The 18,945-nt window shown below is 48.3% G+C and overlaps 1 protein-coding gene across 1 annotated transcript in view; it reads right to left on the reverse strand.

The window, feature by feature from the left end:
- LOC311227907 (gamma-aminobutyric acid receptor subunit gamma-3-like) overlaps window positions 1–18,945 on the reverse strand; it is a gene marked incomplete at its 3' end in the record, with an annotated part of 512,827 nt that overhangs the window by 9,071 nt on the left and 484,811 nt on the right. The window lies entirely within an intron of this gene.

Consider the following 18,945-nt stretch of genomic DNA (forward strand, 5'->3'; position numbering starts at 1 on the left):
GGTTCGGAGACGTAGATAGGATCCTTCTGTTGGCCGGGTCGCTTGGTCGGGTAGGGGAAGGTGCCCTAGACCCTTGTCGTGATGATGTCCGGGAGCTCCGCGCGGAGAGAGGGGGTGTCGCCCTGGCAATCAATTGCTCTATCATCTGCGCCTGCAGCCGGTCGCGCTCTGCTTTGCGCTGGGCATGGGCGGCGTCGCGCTCTGCTTCGCGCTGGGCATGGGCGGCGTCGCGCTGTGCATTGGCGGCGTCGCGCTGTGCATTGGCGCGGTCTCTTTCAATGTTCTCTTCCGTCTGAAGGCGTCTGGTCTCCAGTCTTATGCGGTCGTCTTCACTCCTTTGTTGCGCCTGGAAGCGCTCTCGCTCGGTTGCAGAGTGTTCGCGTTCACTAAGGGCTTGCGCTTGGAGTTGCGCGTGAAGGCGCTCTCGTTCCGCTGCTGATTGTTCGCGCTCGCTCGTCTGTTGAGCCTGAAGGCGCTCTCTTTCCATGGTAGAGTGTTCGCGCTCACTTAATTGTTGCGCCCGGAGGCGCTCTTGTTCCATGGAAGAATGTTCGCGCTCACTTAATTGTTGCGCCCGGAGGCGCTCTTGTTCCATGGAAGAATGTTCGCGCTCACTAAGCGTCTGTGCTTGAAGTCGATCGCGTTCACCCTGAAGTCGATCGCGTTTGGTGGAGGCTGTCAGGGTGGCGATGAAGGCTTGTGCCAGTATCTGGTCCGCCTCGCTGGGGGATGACACTGACAGAGGTGATCGGCTTCTGACAGTGCTCGTTGGAGATCTGTTCTCCTGGCGCGCCCCGAGGTCCATCTCCTGGGCGCGCTTCTCTTCTGGTGGTGTGTCGGGTTCTGTCCCTGGAGCGCTTTCTTTATCCTGGAGCTCTCCGGGGACTATCCCGTTGACGTTGTCTGGGGGTATAGTCATGTCATGTCCCCCCTGGTCCCCCCCGTGAGCTTGGTCAGTTTCGTTAGAACCCACTGGGGTCTCTACTGGCAGGGTCGCCTGGTCGGTAGGATTTGACATGCTTTGACTATCCGCTTTATCCGCATTTAACGTCTGTTTAAAGCTAGGTATTAGAACGACAGCGTATTCCTCCAGATAGGGAGGTGGCTGACGTTTGCGCTGCGGGCGTTCTAGCTTGGGAGAGCCACTTGGGGAGTGTTCACCGCTGGCCATGGTTAATATCAATATTATATTAAATATTACACTGATACCCTCCGGCTCGAAGGACCAATTGTAACTGAGGGGTACAATTCCCTGACTGTATTAAAAGAGTATGATATATTAAACCACTACTAGTTATGTACTTTAATTACTGGCCATACAGTACATGAATATATATGATGAACACCCACACAAGAATACGGCATTGACACATAAAGTTCTATTTGGAGGGTATTTATTATTATTAAGCAACGTTAGGTTACAGATTGAGAATTAGGCTTGCGCTTGTATGGCGAAGAACACACATAAAGTCAGTCAAGAGCGTAAGTCAATGAGAATAGTATGAATACTAGGATGGGTCTAAACTGACGCCACCTGTGGTATAGCAATTACATAGGGCACACTAGTACCAGCTGGAGACACTGGGGGGGTTCCCTCCGGGTGTAAGGCCGGCAGGGGTAGAGGAATGTTCGGGTACAAAGTCTGGGTCAACGAGGAATAACGAGGCTCCAGATACAGGAGCCAGTGCATGTACTCCCTTGAGCAGCAGACAAAGCAACAGCTATAATCCAGTATGCTCGACAGCATGGAAGACAGCTAGCCAGCCTCTTCCTAGAGGCGGGCTCGAGTGATGATCCTCACGGGGGGTAGATCCCAAACGACAGTGGGATCGACGGTTCTCTGCTCCAGCGGTCACGGTCCCAAAGCAATATAATCCAACCAGAAATGGTTCTGCAGTCGCCGGTGTAGGTTCTCCGGTGTACATATCCAACGGTTCTCGTCTAGGACTCCTCGGGTGGGGGCACGAGTTTAGGCCGCCCAGCCTGGATAAGTGCACTAGCTATATACACGACGAACCGGTGGTAATGCTGGTCACTGAAGAACTGTAGCCGCACGATACACTATAAATGATAGACTATTACTTCACATTAGATTAAGTCGAATTCAACGTTACTGCGTTAAACTCTGGCACTTTAGCAATCTATTCGCACGCGGTTCTCAATACTCTATTTAGAGGCAAAGTGGCTCACTTCACTGCACGTTGTCTCGTGGTGAAGGCATCAAGGTTTTGGTAAGACTACTGCTGTTTACACCTGCGCCGTATTTATACGTAAGGTGAATTATCTAGTGCCAACCTCAGTTCTGTCTCGTATTACTGCGCAGACTCTGGACATGTTGAGACATGCCCGGAGTTGCCTTTGAACTTGCCGTTGGGGGCTTGGCCGTTGGCGCCTAGGGGTCGCTGTCCAATAGGAGAGCGAATATTACTCTGGTTTGTACACAGGTAAAGGGATATTCCGTGTATATATACAAATAATATACAAGGGATATCAAACGATATACAAATATTATACAAGAGATATCAAGCAATAAATATATATATTCGGTTTAATCTGACCCTTTGTAACAGTTACCATGAGTTGGTTACTGTTGTATGAAGGCCATAATACCAGAGGGGGAGTTACTGTGATTATGTGGACATCGGTGATGCCAACACTTACAGTAACTGCATCACCATGGAGACCATAATCACAGTAAGGAATGCCCTCATGTGAGTTACTGCTATTTTATACAACTCTATGTGTAGCAAAGTAGCCCTGCCTGAAGCCTAGTAAGCCCAATATCTCACTTGGCCTGAAGCCTAGTAAACCTGATATCTCCCTTGGTCGGAAGCCTAGTAAGCCTAATATCTCTCCTAGTCTGAAGCCTATTAAGCCTAATATCTCTCCTATATGAAGCCTATTAAGCCTAATATCTCTCCTAGTCTGAAGCCTATTAAGCCTAATATCTCTCCTATATGAAGCCTATTAAGCCTAATATATCTCCTGGTCTGAAGCCTATTAAGCCTAATATCTCTCCTGGTCTGATGCCTATTAAGCCTAATATCTCTCCTGGTCTGACGCCTATTAAGCCAAATATCTTCTTGTCTGACGCCTATTAACCTGTTAAGCCCTAGCCCTATTTTCTGAAAATCCGCCTACAAATAAGTAAATCGAAGCTTGCTCCACTTCTACAAGGCCCATTTGCATGTTCTTGGTATCTAGGGACATCTATGGACCTCAGGGAATGTATTCCCAGTGTCAGAAATATTGTGTCTGTAAATTGTAATGAACCAAAGGAGAATATAAATTATAATTTTTCTTTTCATCTTTGAGGGCGAATAACACCATGCTAACATTGACCTGGTAAGAAACTTGTTCACTGAGCTCATTCAGCACCTTCTTGAGACTCCTTAATGCAGATAAAACTGAGATGTTAATTGTTGGCCCCCCAAACCACAGAGGCCTGTTTCAGGACATCTCCCTCAACTTTGATACCTGTCATGTATCCCAGAGCTCCACCATAAAAAACCTCGGAGTAATTTTTGATTCCTCCCTCTCATTTAATGCACATATAAAAAATGTCACCAAAATTGCATTCTTCCATCTTCGTAATATCGCAAAAATACGCCCCATTTTAACTCTGGCTGATGCTGAAACCCTGATTCATGCTTTTGTCTCATCACGTCTGGACTACTGTAATGCACTTTTTTCAGGCCTACCTAATTCAAGCATCAAAAATCTTCAACTCGTGCAAAATGCGGCTGCACGGATACTAACTAGAACTAGAAAACTTTATCACATCACACCAGTTTTGTCCGCCCTACACTGGCTTCCTATCCAAGCCCGTTCTGACTTTAAAGTGCTACTCCTCACCTACAAAATTTTAAATGGGCTTGCACCGCTCTATCTATCCGATCTCATCTCCCGATACTCGCCCGCTCGTGCTCTGCGCTCACAAAATGCGGGGCTTCTATCGACCCCTAGGGTTAAAAAGAAATCCGCCGGCCACAGAGCCTTTGTCTACCGCGCTCCCTACCTGTGGAACAAATTACCTGCCGTCATCAGGGGCGCCTGCTCTGTCGAAGCTTTTAAATCCCTGCTTAAGACTCATCTTTTCTCTCTCTCCTTCAACCTACCCTGATCTCACCTGGTCGGGGACTGACCTTTAGATTAATCTGTGTAGTTTAGTTATGGTACAGGGTACTACATGGTACCACTGGGTAGTTTACTACAGGGTAGTTTAGTTAGGGTACAGGGTACTACATGGTACCACAGAGTACTACATGGCACTACAGGGTACTACATGGCTCTACATGGCACTACATGGCACTACATGGCACGACAGGGTACTACATGGTACCACAGGGCACTACAGGGTACTACATGGCACTACAGGGTACTACAGGGTACTACAGGGTACTACATGGCACTACAGGGTACTATAGGGTACTACATGGCACTACAGGGTACTACATGGTACTACATGGCACTACAGGGTACTACATGTCTGCTCCTTTGCAGCACCACAAACATGGGAACTCTCTAACTCTTCCCTCCCCCTTCTCTCTGAGTGCCCGTCTCCTGGCGCTGACTAAGGTGATGGATGCCTCGGGGTCTTGGCCAAGATTGTAGTGACTGCTCTACATGCACCTCCGAGGCCTTGGATCAGTTATTCACAGTCTGTCCATGGTCCTGTCAACTGATTAACAGTATTAACAGACTGTTAACAGATTAACAGTCAACGCAGTTTCATTGCTGGGTTAAGTACTTCTATTCTATTCACATAATACGCTTACTTCATATATCTACTCCATTCACATATATGCCTACCACTTGTATCTATTGCTATGTCCGCCTACTACAATCTCATGAGCTGTCTAACGCCTGTCCCGTCTCCCTGTCCCCCTATGACTTGCTGTCCTGGAGTGTTGACCGGAGTGTTGGACGTCCCGTGATGAAGGCCGGGAGGTTGCGACCCCCTCTGCGTGCCCCCCTGTCTCCGGAGGTCTCGTAGTGGTGACCGGAGTGTCGGATGTCCCGCGATGGTGTCGGGGAGTTCGCGACCCTCTCTGCGCCGCCCCCTATCTCCCTGTCTCCGGCTGTCCCTGAGCAATGACCAGAGTGTTGAATGTCCCGTGACTAAGACGGGGAGGACGTGACCCTCTTTGCGCCGCCCCTGTGCCTCAAATAGATCCGCTATCAACTATATCTTTAATCTTTCAAAATGTTCAGTTGCTATCGCTATTAGCTCTATCTTTAATCTTTCAAAATGTACAGTTGCTATTGCATGCACTCATCTGTGTTTCACTACACACAAGGGCATGCTTACCAACTGTCCGTCTGCAACACTACTATCACCAACATCTAAGAAGGGAGATCCCCCCTTGAATGGCCCTTCTAAGGTTTCTCTCCTCCACACTGCCTGTGGAGCTTTTTTCCCTATTGTTAGGTTTTAGTGAGTTTTTCCTTACCTTCGCGTGGGGTATGTCTGGGAGTGCTTGCATTCTTTCATTTATTTGCATTCATCTAAAAATGTTTGGACCTTATGGTGTTCTTGTTCTGTTCTTGACTTATTGTTATGTTTTCTTCTTGACTTGTTTAAATAAGACCTGTACGGCCCATGGGGACATTAACGTGTGTTGTCGGGCCCTATAAATAAATTTGATTTGATTTGATTTAGATCAAGTGTACAAATAATATAAGCAAATTAATAAATGGGACATGCAATTTGAAATATAATGCAATTTGAATAGAATATAGAATATCAGGCCTATAAATGACCTTATTATTGCCAAGTCATACATCTATGCATCAGGCCAAATCCTCTTTCCAATGGCAGAGTTCAATCTGTGACTACTCACCTTTTTCCGATGTAATGCACAGAGAATTCACAGAAACTCATATTTCGCTAATAACACTTAAAATCATTGGTAAACAAACGTAGTGCTGAAAATATACACTTTTGACTGCTGTTTTGATAGGGTTAGGGTCTTTACTTTTGGCTACATTTGAAAAAGAAACAACATTAATTAATACTGTCTGTATTTATAGATTTATGAAGAGTGCCAGCAGGGTCCCCCAATTGGGGGCAAATTCTCCTTTTCATTTAGAAAATGTGTGACCGACTGAATAGAATGCGCCCCTGACTAATACCCATCAGAGTGGAGTTTTTTAATAACCACAATCTGAACACACAAGTACTGTATGATTATAACTCATTATTATAGATACAGGCTTCATAGAAGGTGTCACTGAAATGTTATTCTTCTTTAAAGTAGAGGGACTTCTGCAATGTCTTGTTTCCTATCTGTTACAAAGGGTCAGATTAAACCGAATATATATATTTATTACTTGAGATATATTGTATAGTATTTGTATATCGTCTGATATCCCTTGTATATTCTTTGTACATATACACGGAATATCCCTTTACCTAGGTACAGGCCAGACCATAATATTCGTTCTCCTATTGGACAGCGACCCCCCTAGGCGCCACGGCCATACCCCCAATGTCTAGTTCAAAGTCACCGCTAAGACATGTCTCAACATGCCCAGGTTTGCGCAGTAATACGAGACAGAAATAAGGCTGGCACTAGATTATTCACCTTACGTATAAATACGTTGCAGGTGGATACAGCAGTACTGTTACCCCAACAAGTTGAAGCCTTCACCACGATACAACGTGCCGTGAAGTGGGCCCGTTTTGCCCCTAAATAGAGCCTTGAGACCGCGTGCAAATTGATAGCTAAAGTGTCAGAGTTTAACGCTGTATCGTCGAGTTCGACTTATTCTATTATCAAGTAATAGTCTATTATGTATAGTGTATCGTGCGGCTACCGTTCTACAGTGACCAGCATTACCAACGTTTCATCGTACCGAGCTAGTGTGCTTATCCAGGCTGGGCGGCCTAACCTTGTGCCGCCATCCGAGGAGCCCTAGACGAGAACCGTGTGGATATGTACACTGGATAACCTACACCGACGGATGCAGAGCCCTTTTCGGCTGGATTATATTGCTTTGGTCCTGTGGCTGCTGGAGTAGAGAACCGTCTACCCCCACTACCGTGTGGGATTTACCCTGTGAGGAGCCCCATCGAGCCCGCCTCTAGGACTCAGAGGCTGGCTAGCTTTCATCCATGCTGCAGTGCATACCGGAGTATAGCTGTTGCTTTGTCTAAGGACCAAGGGATTATTGCACCGTCTCCTGTACCTGGAGTCTCTTTATTCCTCGTTGATCCAGACTTTTGCTTCCGACAATTCCTCTCCCCTGCTGGCTTACAACCGGAGGGAACCCCCCTAGTATCTCCAGCTGACCTACGAGTGTACCTTATATAATTCTTATGCTACAGGTGGTATTAATTATCCCCATCGTAATATGCTCATGGACTTACACTCTTGACCTATTCATGCACATTCTTCGCCTTACAAGCGCGACTCTAATTCTCAATACTGTAATATAATATTGCTGCTCTTCTAATAAATATTCCAAACAGGACTTTCTTTGTTAAGCCGTGTTATTGTGTGGGTGCTCATCACATATACCTGTGTACTGTATGGCCAGTAGTAAAGTACATAACTCAGTAGTGGTTTAATGATACCATACTTATCAATACAGTCAGGGAATTGTACCCCTCAGTTACAATTGGTCCTTCGAGCCGGATGGTAATTAGTGTAATATTTAATATAATATTAATATTGACATGGCCAGCGATGAACACTCCACAAATGGCTCTCCTAAGCTAGAACGCCCGCAGCGCAGACGGCAGCCACCTCCTTACCTAGAGGACTACGCTGCCAGTCTACTACCTAGCTTTATACAGACGTTAAACGCGGAAAAAGCGGATAGTAAAAGTATGTCAAACCCTACCGACCAGGCGACCCTGCCAGTAGAGACCCTAGTGGGTTCTAACGTAACTGACCAAGCTCACGGGGGGGACCAGGAGGGACATGACATGACTTTACCCCCCGACAACGTCAACGGGACAGTCCCCGGAGAGCTCCAGGATAAAGAAAGCACTCCAGGGACGGAACCCGACCCACTACCAGAAGAGAAGCGCACCCAGGAGATGGACCTCCTCGGAGCGCGACAGGAGAACGGATCTCCAACGAGCACTGTCAGAAGCCGATCACCTCCATCAGTGTCTTCCCCCAGCGAGGCGGACAAGATGCTGGCGCAGGCATTTATCGCCACCCTGGCAGCCTCCACTGAACGCGATCGACTCCAAGCACAGACGCTTAGCGAGCGCAAACATTCTTCCATGGAACAAGAGCGCCTCCGAGCGCAACACCAAAGCGAGCGCGAACACTCTACCATGGAAAGAGACCGCCTGCAAGCTCATCAACTAAGTGAGCGCGAACAATCTGCAGACCAAAGAGAACGCTTTCACGCGCAACTCCAAGCGCAAGCCCTTAGTGAACGCGAACACTCTGCGACCCAGCGAGAACGCTTCCAGGCGCAGCAAAGGAGTGAAGACGACCGCATACGCCTGGAGACCAGACGCCTCCAGACGGAAGAGAATATTGAAAGAGACCGCGCCGATGCCCAGCTCGCCGCCGCCGATGCACAGCGCGAAGCCGCCAATGCACAGCGCGACGCAGCCCAAGCCCAGCGCGAAGCAGAGCGCGACCTCGCTCACATCAAGCGCGAAGCCGAGCGCGACCGATTACAAGCGCAGATAATGGAGCAACTGATTGCCAGGGCGACTCCCCCTCCCTCCGCACGGAGCTCCAGGGCCTCGTCAAGACAAGGGTCTAGGGCACCTTCCCCTACCCGACTAAGCGACCCGGAGCCCGGCCAACAGAAAGAGCCTATACACGTCTCCGAACCCCCTCCCCGACCGGTCCATGCGAGACCCAGCAACAGGGAAGAACCGGCCTACGCCGCCGAGAGACTGAATAGACGATTGCAAGATCTAGAAGACCTAGCAGAGGAAGAGGAAGAGGAGGAAAGTCAAGCCCACCAGCAGCATCGTACTCCACAGGACCAGGAGGTCCAGTACAGCCCAGACTTTACCCCCGAGGCCCTGCGTTACAGACCCCCGACTCAACTCAAGGGTGAGTTTGACGCACCGCCAGCCCCGAGGAACAGCACCTGGGTACCCGGGCTTTGGTACCCACCAAGTACCAGCCCACAACGACACGTACGGGGAGACTCGCCCAGGAGGCCTCTCCCCCAACGCTCACCGATGTGCCAGCCATCCATGGCATCGTACCTTGGCACACCGACGTTCCCGGATTTCACACACGAGGACAGAGCACAGTACACAGAACTACGAATGTGCTTAGAGACTATGATGTCCGATGTCCCCGATGAGACGTACAAGTATGCTATCCTCCTCAAGCACCTGAAGGTGCCCAGAGCGCATAATATAGCGCTGGCATATTCCAACTCAAGTACCCCATACACCGCGGCTCTAGTAGCCCTCGACCAACGTTATGGACGCATATGGGACTACGTAATACAAGAGATAAGGAATATTGACCGTCTACCCCCAGCCACAGACAATCGCTCATTGGATGACCTCTCTATCAAGGTACAATCCCTGGTAGGGATGCTGGGGGCACAAAAGGAAAAGGGTAGGCACGAACTGTACGCGAACTCTAATGTTGAAAGGATATTAGAGAAGCTTCCTCCCGCCCGACAAGAGCGCTTCAGGCGGCAAAGAGACCACCGTGATCCCAACGGTCCCGAGCCATCCCTCCTAGACCTGGCCGACTTCCTCGCGAGAGAAGTCAGCAGCCTACGACTGGATACGTTTGTGCGGAGTGGACCAAGCCCCAGAGAGGGACCTCGGAGATCAAACGATAACCGCAGGCTGGTGACCGTCATGCACCAAGCCGAATCAGTACCGCGTAACAAGAACCACAGCACCCCCTCGACGAAAGAGAAGTGGAAGATTGTATGCCAGTACTGCGAGAAAGAACACTGGCTGTCACACTGTGACACGTTCAAGAAGATGACCACCGACGAGGTGAGTCAATGGATAAAGTCCAACCGCCGCTGTTACCGCTGTGCGCGCAGCCACATGGCAGCCGAGTGCCGCTTGAAGAAGAGGTGCAGTCGGTGTGACGGAGCCCACTTGGACGTCTTACATGACAGTAACAGAAAGAAACCCGCACCCTCAAGCAGCACCAAAGCAAGCGTCATGTATATTGACCCCGCCAGCAGCGGGGGCTCCCGGGTGCTCTTGAAGGTGGTCCGAGTGACATTAAGCTACGAGGACAAGGTCATGGACACCTACGCCGTCCTTGACGACGGGTCAGAAAAGACTCTCCTCCTCGCATCCGCTGCGGCCCAGCTGGGTCTGCGGGGGAGCGAAGAAACGATGACGATTCGGACTATAAGAAGAGACCTGAAGACAATCAAGGGTGATAACGTCTCCTTCACTATCGCAGCAAGCGGGCAGCCAGAGAGACGGTATAGGATCACTAACGCTTTCACCAGCCAAGACATAGGCCTGTCGCGGTACACCTACCCCATCGCCAAGCTGATGGACAAATACGTGCACCTGCGTCAACTACCTATACCGCTCATAGACGGCGCCACCCCGACCCAGCTCATAGGATCCGACCACGTACACCTCATCGTCCCGACGGACCGGGTCCACATTGGGCCCAGAGGCTGTCCAGCAGCAGTCGAGACCCGTCTAGGATGGACACTACAAGGCCCCCTCTCCAGGTCTCCCAACCGAACAGCAGCCACTCGCTGCCTCCACTCCAGAGTGACAGAAGAAGACACCACCCTCTTACAGCACGTCGAGAGGCTATGGACACTAGAGACAATGCCCTTTAAGAACGAAAAGAAACACATTCGTTCCAAGGAAGACATTTATGCAATAGCCCTCCTCGAGCAGGGGACAAAGAGAGTCAAAGTCAACGGAGTGATGAGATACGCAACTCCACTCCTGAGGCGAGAGGGTATGCCTACCTTCCACGCCTCAAAAGAAGCGACGGAGCGATATCTACTGAACACTGAGCGGCGCCTAGCCAGAGACCCCGCTCAAGCCACTGTGTACCGCGCTGAGATTGACAAGCTAATCACAGCGGGACACATAAAGAGAATTGACATTCAAGAGGCCGATCAGACGACCGAATCATGGTACGTGCCCCACCACAAGGTCCACCACAACGGCAAGGATCGTATTGTGTTTAACTGCAGCTACCAGATCGGATCACAAAATCTGAATAAAGAGCTCTTGCCCGGCCCAACACTCGGCCCCTCTCTACTAGGCGTGTTGCTACGTTTCCGCCAGAACAAGGTGGCCATCAGCGGCGACATCAAAGGGATGTTCCTGCAGGTGCGACTAGTGGAAGAGGACAAGCCCCTGCTGCGGTTCTTATGGAGAGAGAGGATCGGGGATGAGCAACCATCCATCTATCAATGGGAAGTCCTCCCTTTTGGAACCACATGCAGCCCATGCTGTGCTACGTTCGCACTGCAAAAACATGTCGCAGAGGACCCAGCGGCTGACGAGGAGGTCCGACAAAGTGTAGAAAAGAGTTTCTACGTGGACAACTGTCTGCAAAGCGTCTCGACGCCAGAAGAGGCAGAGGCCCTCCTACTCAAGCTCCGCGCCTCCCTGATCAAAGGCGGCTTTGATCTCCGGCAGTGGGCCAGCAGCGACCCTCAAGTACTGCGCAGCCTCTCCCCAGAGGACAAGGCAGCAAGCAGCGAGACCTGGATGGCGACCATCCCAGGTGAAGCCCAAGAAATGACATTAGGACTAGTCTGGCGCTTCAAAACAGACTCGCTCCATTATAGACACACACCCCTGACCAAGGAGCAGGGAAGGTCGATTTCACTACCGACCACAAGACGGAGTGTATACAGAACACTCGCCAGACAATATGACCCGTTGGGATGTATTCTACCTTACACCACCAGGGCAAAGATGATTGTACGAGCGCTATGGGACAAGGACCAGGGCTGGGACGACCCCATACCCGACCACCTTGCTTCCACATGGAGAGAGTGGGAAACAGAACTCAGCTCGCTCCCAGGTGTCAACATACGCCGCAGCTACTTCCCACCCACAGTGCGGCTGGAGACGTGTCAGATGGACCTGCACGTCTTCAGCGACGCCTCCGAAGTAGCCTACGGTTCGGTGGCCTACTTGCGGGCCCGAGAGGAGGGAGGAGAAATACATACCGCCTTCATCCTGGCTCGTTCAAGAATAGCCCCCCGCAAGCAACAATCGATCCCGCGTCTAGAGCTCTGCGCAGCCCTAGTAGGAGCGCAACTGATCCTTAATCCAACGTGAACTCACCATCCCGGTGCAAAGAACAATCCTGTGGTCAGACTCCATGACCGTACTCACATGGATCCAGTCCGATTCGTGTAGATACAAGGTCTTCGTGGGAGTCAGAATCACAGAGATCCAAGATTTAACAGAAGCAGCATGCTGGAGGTACGTGGACACAAAACAGAACCCAGCAGACGTCATCACACAGGGAATGTCCCTGGATGACCTCACACGTCACAATCTCTATAGTGACGGTCCCGAGTTCCTCAAGCTCCCGGAAGAAGAGTGGCCTACACCCACCCCACGGGAGGCTAGTCAAGAGGAGGCAGAGATGAAGAAATCTATGTTCTGTGGGTTGACACACACACCAGTCCCCACAGATCCCAACATAGACGACTGCCCTACCCTTGAGAGTGCGCAGTTAAAGACATTCCTGTGGCACCACCCTGAGGTTCCCTCCACTACTGACATTAATGCAGCTAACTACGAAGAAGCAGAACTCCTTCTGCTACAGCGAGCCCAAAGAGACTCGTTCCCCGACGAGCTAGACTGTCTGCAGGGATCAAAGCCAGTCCCGTCAGACAGCAGACTGCTCCACTTGGCCCCTGAGAGCGACGCCCATAATCTCATCAGAGTGGGTGGTCGTCTGAGAAGGGCCCCAGACTTAACGGATGATGTCAAGTTCCCGATAGTCCTCAACAGCCGACACAAGGTCACAGAGCTCATCATAAAGAAATACGACGAGGACGTGCACCACGCCGGGGCAGAGAGAGTCTTCGCTGAGATCAGACGTCGCTATTGGATACTGCAAGGAAGAGAAGCAGTACGACGCTTCCAGCGGACCTGTCTAGACTGTCGCAAGTGGCGAGCACAGCCCAGTATACCCAGGATGGCTGACCTACCCCCCTGTCGCCTTCGACTCGGCAACAAGCCCTTTCACTCCGCCGGTATGGACTGTTTCGGCCCGCTGTATCTGAAGAAAGGAAGAGGGACGGAGAAGCGGTGGGGTATTGTATTCAAATGCATGACCACCCGAGCGATACACATAGAACTCCTTCCAACCATGAGTACGGACTCATTCCTTATGGCCTTCCGGAGATTCACAGCGCGGAAAGGAAAACCGCCTATACTATTGTCTGATCACGGGACAAACTTCAAAGGCGGAGAAAGAGAGCTGAGAGAGAGCTTACAAGCTATGGGCCCAGAACTTAAGACCCACCTCGCTCCCTCTCAGATTGATTTCCAGTTTAACCCCCCGAATGCCCCTCACTTCGGGGGAACTTGGGAACGAGAAGTACGTTCAATAAAGACAGCCCTGTACGCCGTGCTTGGGGCCCAGACCGTGGCGGAAGAAGTCCTCACGACAGTCCTCACGGAGATCGAGGGAGTATTGAACTCAAAGCCCCTCGGTTACGTCTCAAGTGATGTAGCAGATGTCGACCCAGTCACCCCCAACACTCTCTTGATGGGGCGGCTGGACCCCACGCTCCCACAGACAGTGTACAGACCTGAGGAAGCGAACGGCCGAAGAATGTGGAGGTACAGTCAAGTATTGGCTGACAAGTTTTGGAACAGTTTCCTCCTCCACTATCTACCGTCTCTACAGACCCGCCAGAAATGGGTAAAAGAAAGAGACAATTTGACGGAGGGCACAGTCGTCATGATTATCGACCAGTCACTACCCCGAGCTATGTGGCCGGCCGGCCGCGTAAGCAAAGTGATCACTGGTGCCGACGGAAAGGTCAGAGCGGCAGAAGTGCTCGTCCAGGGACGGACATACACCCGACCCGTGGCGAGGCTGATAGAGTTGCCAAGGCTCCCCGACTCTCTTAATGACGACCATGACCCCCTGACTTTGTGAATTGCCCTACTCCTCACAACGGACATTGAGTAGTGGACAAGGCGGTTAATCTGTCTCTGCTTATCTAATTAGGTGCGGACTAATTAGGAGGCGGCTGTTACAAAGGGTCAGATTAAACCGAATATATATATTTATTACTTGAGATATATTGTATAGTATTTGTATATCGTCTGATATCCCTTGTATATTCTTTGTACATATACACGGAATATCCCTTTACCTAGGTACAGGCCAGACCATAATATTCGTTCTCCTATTGGACAGCGACCCCCCTAGGCACCACGGCCATACCCCCAATGTCTAGTTCAAAGTCACCGCTAAGACATGTCTCAACATGCCCAGGTTTGCGCAGTAATACGAGACAGAAATAAGGCTGGCACTAGATTATTCACCTTACGTATAAATACGTTGCAGGTGGATACAGCAGTACTGTTACCCCAACAAGTTGAAGCCTTCACCACGATACAACGTGCCGTGAAGTGGGCCCGTTTTGCCCCTAAATAGAGCCTTGGGACCGCGTGCGAATTGATAGCTAAAGTGTCAGAGTTTAACGCTGTATCGTCGAGTTCGACTTATTCTATTATCAAGTAATAGTCTATTATGTATAGTGTATCGTGCGGCTACCGTTCTACAGTGACCAGCATTACCAACGTTTCATCGTACCGAGCTAGTGTGCTTATCCAGGCTGGGCGGCCTAACCTTGTGCCGCCATCCGAGGAGCCCTAGACGAGAACCGTGTGGATATGTACACTGGATAACCTACACCGACGGATGCAGAGCCCTTTTCGGCTGGATTATATTGCTTTGGTCCTGTGGCTGCTGGAGCAGAGAACCGTCTACCCCCACTACCGTGTGGGATTTACCCTGTGAGGAGCCCCGTCGAGCCCGCCTCTAGGACTTAGAGGCTGGCTAGCTTTCATCCATGCTGCAGTGCATACCGGAGTATAGCTGTTGCTTTGTCTAAGGACCAAGGGATTATTGCACCGTCTCCTGTACCTGGAGTCTCTTTATTCCTCGTTGATCCAGACTTTTGCTTCCGACAATTCCTCTCCCCTGCTGGCTTACAACCGGAGGGAACCCCCCTAGTATCTCCAGCTGACCTACGAGTGTACCTTATATAATTCTTATGCTACAGGTGGTATTAATTATCCCCATCGTAATATGCTCATGGACTTACGCTCTTGACCTATTCATGCACATTCTTCGCCTTACAAGCGCGACTCTAATTCTCAATACTGTAATATAATATTGCTGCTCTTCTAATAAATATTCCAAACAGGACTTTCTTTGTTAAGCCGTGTTATTGTGTGGGTGTTCATCACATATGTGTCACCTCACAGCGCTTTATGCCAGATCTCTACATTTTCATTTTTCAGATTATTCCAGATTGCTAAAGTACAGAATCTAAGCTTTCAAATGATGTGTCATATGTTGACATCTGAGAATGTTTTGAACACGATGTGCCCAATTATAACTTCTAAAACTGGCTGTGTTCTAAATTACCAAAGAGGTGAAAAGGTGTCTCAAAGGAAGGCAACTTTTCACACTTCAGACAGTTTCAACTGGGCGTCAACAAACCCCCCTCCAGCAACGCCCCTCACCTGAATAACATTAACATAATTAAGTGCTGCTGAATCAGAGTTCTCTCTCCTCAGGACCCCTGTCTCTCCAGGACCCCCTATCTGGACTGTATAGGACTGTGAAGCTATGTACCCCCCCCCCCCCCATGCTGCTTTGACACCAGAATTATTGTTAAATCTATGTCACAACGAGAAAAAGCAACAAAGTCCTCACTCAGTGGCATGGGCCTAATGTTATGTAGCTCTGTAAGCTGCTTACACACTGCTTATCATATCACTCCTAGCTACACATACGCACGGTCCTCATGTCATGAGGTGATGAGCATCTTAAACTATCTGGACTCAGTGGTTAAGAGGTGATGCAGCATCTTAAACTATCTGGACTCAGTGGTTAAGAGGTGATGCAGCATCTTAAACTAGCTGGACTCAGTGGTTAAGAGGTGATGCAGCATCTTAAACTAGCTGGACTCAGTGGTTAAGAGGTGATGCAGCATCTTAAACTAGCTGGACTCAGTGGCTAAGCGGTGATGCAGCATCTTAAACTACACACACACACACACAGTTCTCATATCCCTCCTAGCCACCACAACCTAATGTTATGTAGCTCTCCACCTTGCTATCTGATGCTCATCACCTCTCTTAGACACTGATGTAGCAGTACTGTCTACCTGTATGTCAATGTTATGATGCATTGAAAATGGGGGACCCTGATGTAAACAAGACGAAAGTCTCTCAGGTCTGCATCCCCTTAACAATTGTGTGTATTGAGCTGTATTGTACTGTACCCATTCTGCAATCTGTGCTGAGATTATAAACTTGTTGTTATTACACACACACACACACACACACACACACATGGACCCTGCATCCATACACTTTCGTCTTGTTTACAGCTCTCCACCTTGCACCTTGTAACGTTAACGCAGCTGTCAACTGTACTTTACTATGGAATATACATGTATTGTTAGAAAATGTTTTGGATCTAAATCACTTGGAGTTTGAAAGTGATATCAGAAGAAACTACTCAACCTCAGCTGTCTTTAACTATGAATGAACACAACACTCTAACTCACCATGTTTAGATAATAAAGTACTCAACCTCTACTTGTCTACTGTCTGACTGAACACAACACTCTAACTTACCATGTTTAGATAATGAAGTACTCAACCTCTACTGTATTTAACTATGAGTGAACACAACACTCTAACTTACCATGTTTAGATAATGAAGTACTCAACCTCTACTGTATTTAACTATGAGTGAACACAACACTCTAACTTACCATGTTTAGATAATGAAGTACTCAACATCTACTGTATTTAACTATGAGTGAACACAACACTCTAACTTTTGTGTTCACTCATAGTTAAATACAGTAGAGGTTGAGTACTTTATTATCTAAAGATGGTAAGTTATAGTGTTGTGTTCACTCATAGTTAAATACAGTAGAGGTTGAGTACTTCATTATCTAAAGATGGTAAGTTAGAGTGTTGTGTTCACTCATAGTTAAATACAGTAGAGGTTGAGTACTTCATTATCTAAACATGGTAAGTTAGAGTGTTGTGTTCAGTCAGACAGTAGACAAGTAGAGGTTGAGTACTTTATTATCTAAACATGGTGAGTTAGAGTGTTGTGTTCAATCATAGTTAAAGACAGCCGAGGTTGAGTAGTTTCTTCTGATATCACTTTCAAACTCCAAGTGATTTAGATCCAAAACATTTTCTAACAATACATGTATATTCCATAGTAAAGTACAGTTGACAGCTGCGTTAACGTTACAATGTGTTGTGTTCACAACACTGTTTAGTCTGTGACGACGCATCGCGATAATATACATGTATATTCCATAGTAAAGTACAGTTGACAGCTGCGTTAACGTTACAATGTGTTGTGTTCACAACACTGTTTAGTCTGTGACGACGCGTCGCGATAATATACATGTATATTCCATAGTAAAGTACAGTTGACAGCTGCGTTAACGTTACAATGTGTTGTGTTCACAACACTGTTTAGTCTGTGACGACGCGTCGCGATAATATACATGTATATTCCATAGTAAAGTACAGTTGACAGCTGCGTTAACGTTACAATGCGTTGTGTTCATGTATGTCAATGTTATGATGCATTGAAAATGGGGGACCCTGATGTAAACAAGACGAACGCTAACGTTAATGTAATAAACGTGACATGGTTGGACTTGTGGTCGGCAGAAAAACTTGGTGTAGTTTTATCAAAGATGCGGAATTGTAAACATGCTACTGTAAACATAAACAAACATTCTTAAACTTACCCATGCAGACGCATCTCGACCGATCTCAGTTAATTTCGTTGAATAGCGCGGTGTTTTCACCGGTGAGCAGAGAGCCAGAGACTGAATCAACTGGTTAAACAAAGTTCATGTACTCGTTCATTAGATCCAATGCATTCATCTCTTTCTGATCCAGAGTGCTAATCCCATTGAAAGTGTAAACAGCCAGTGCGTCGCTTCAAACACTCCCCCAATGTAAATCTCTGCGGGCTGCAGGCTAGGTTTGATTCACATGCAAATACAGTAATTACGCCCCCGTTTCATTGAAATAAAGTCCGTGAACAACCTAAATTTAAACACAGGTTTGACACTATTTTAGATATTCTAACTGTTCGTTTTTATAGTAAACAAGTACTTATACATTCAATTTATAATAATGTGAAGAAAAGAAAAAAACACATAAAAAAAAAGAGAAAACTCTAGAAGGTCTAGCCAACAAAGGGGCGGGCCGAGTTGTGGTCGCAAGCGCTGCTAGGTGACACATATACCTGTGTACTGTATGGCCAGTAGTAAAGTACATAACTCAGTAGTGGTTTAATGATACCATACTTATCAATACAGTCAGGGAATTGTACCCCTCAGTTACACTATCTGTACATGTTTCCTTGCACATTACTTGGGACATAATTACGTACATACTGCAGATACTGCCCTGGCCCTATTCTCTAAATTGGACTGCTGCCAGGGTTTTTTCAGATTTTTCTCCTGATCTTATAAATCCGTGTGGGATGGCTTAATTGGTGATAAATCTTAATAAAAATCAAGTTGTTATTTTCTACCCCTGGAGATAGAGGGTCTGTGTGTGTGAGTGTGTGAGAGAGAGAGAGATATTGGAGAAATATGCTAAGGGAGGACAGAAACGAGTGGGTGGCACACAAGAAAGAAAATGCACTGAGGGACAACAAAAAAATAGAAGGCTTCCCTGTATACAGCCCAGCAAAAATATATCACCAGAGAAGCAGGGGCTAGTGA

Source organism: Notolepis coatsorum, assembly GCF_963971535.1.
Source record: "Notolepis coatsorum genome assembly, chromosome: 1".
Taxonomy (NCBI): domain Eukaryota; kingdom Metazoa; phylum Chordata; class Actinopteri; order Aulopiformes; family Paralepididae; genus Notolepis; species Notolepis coatsorum.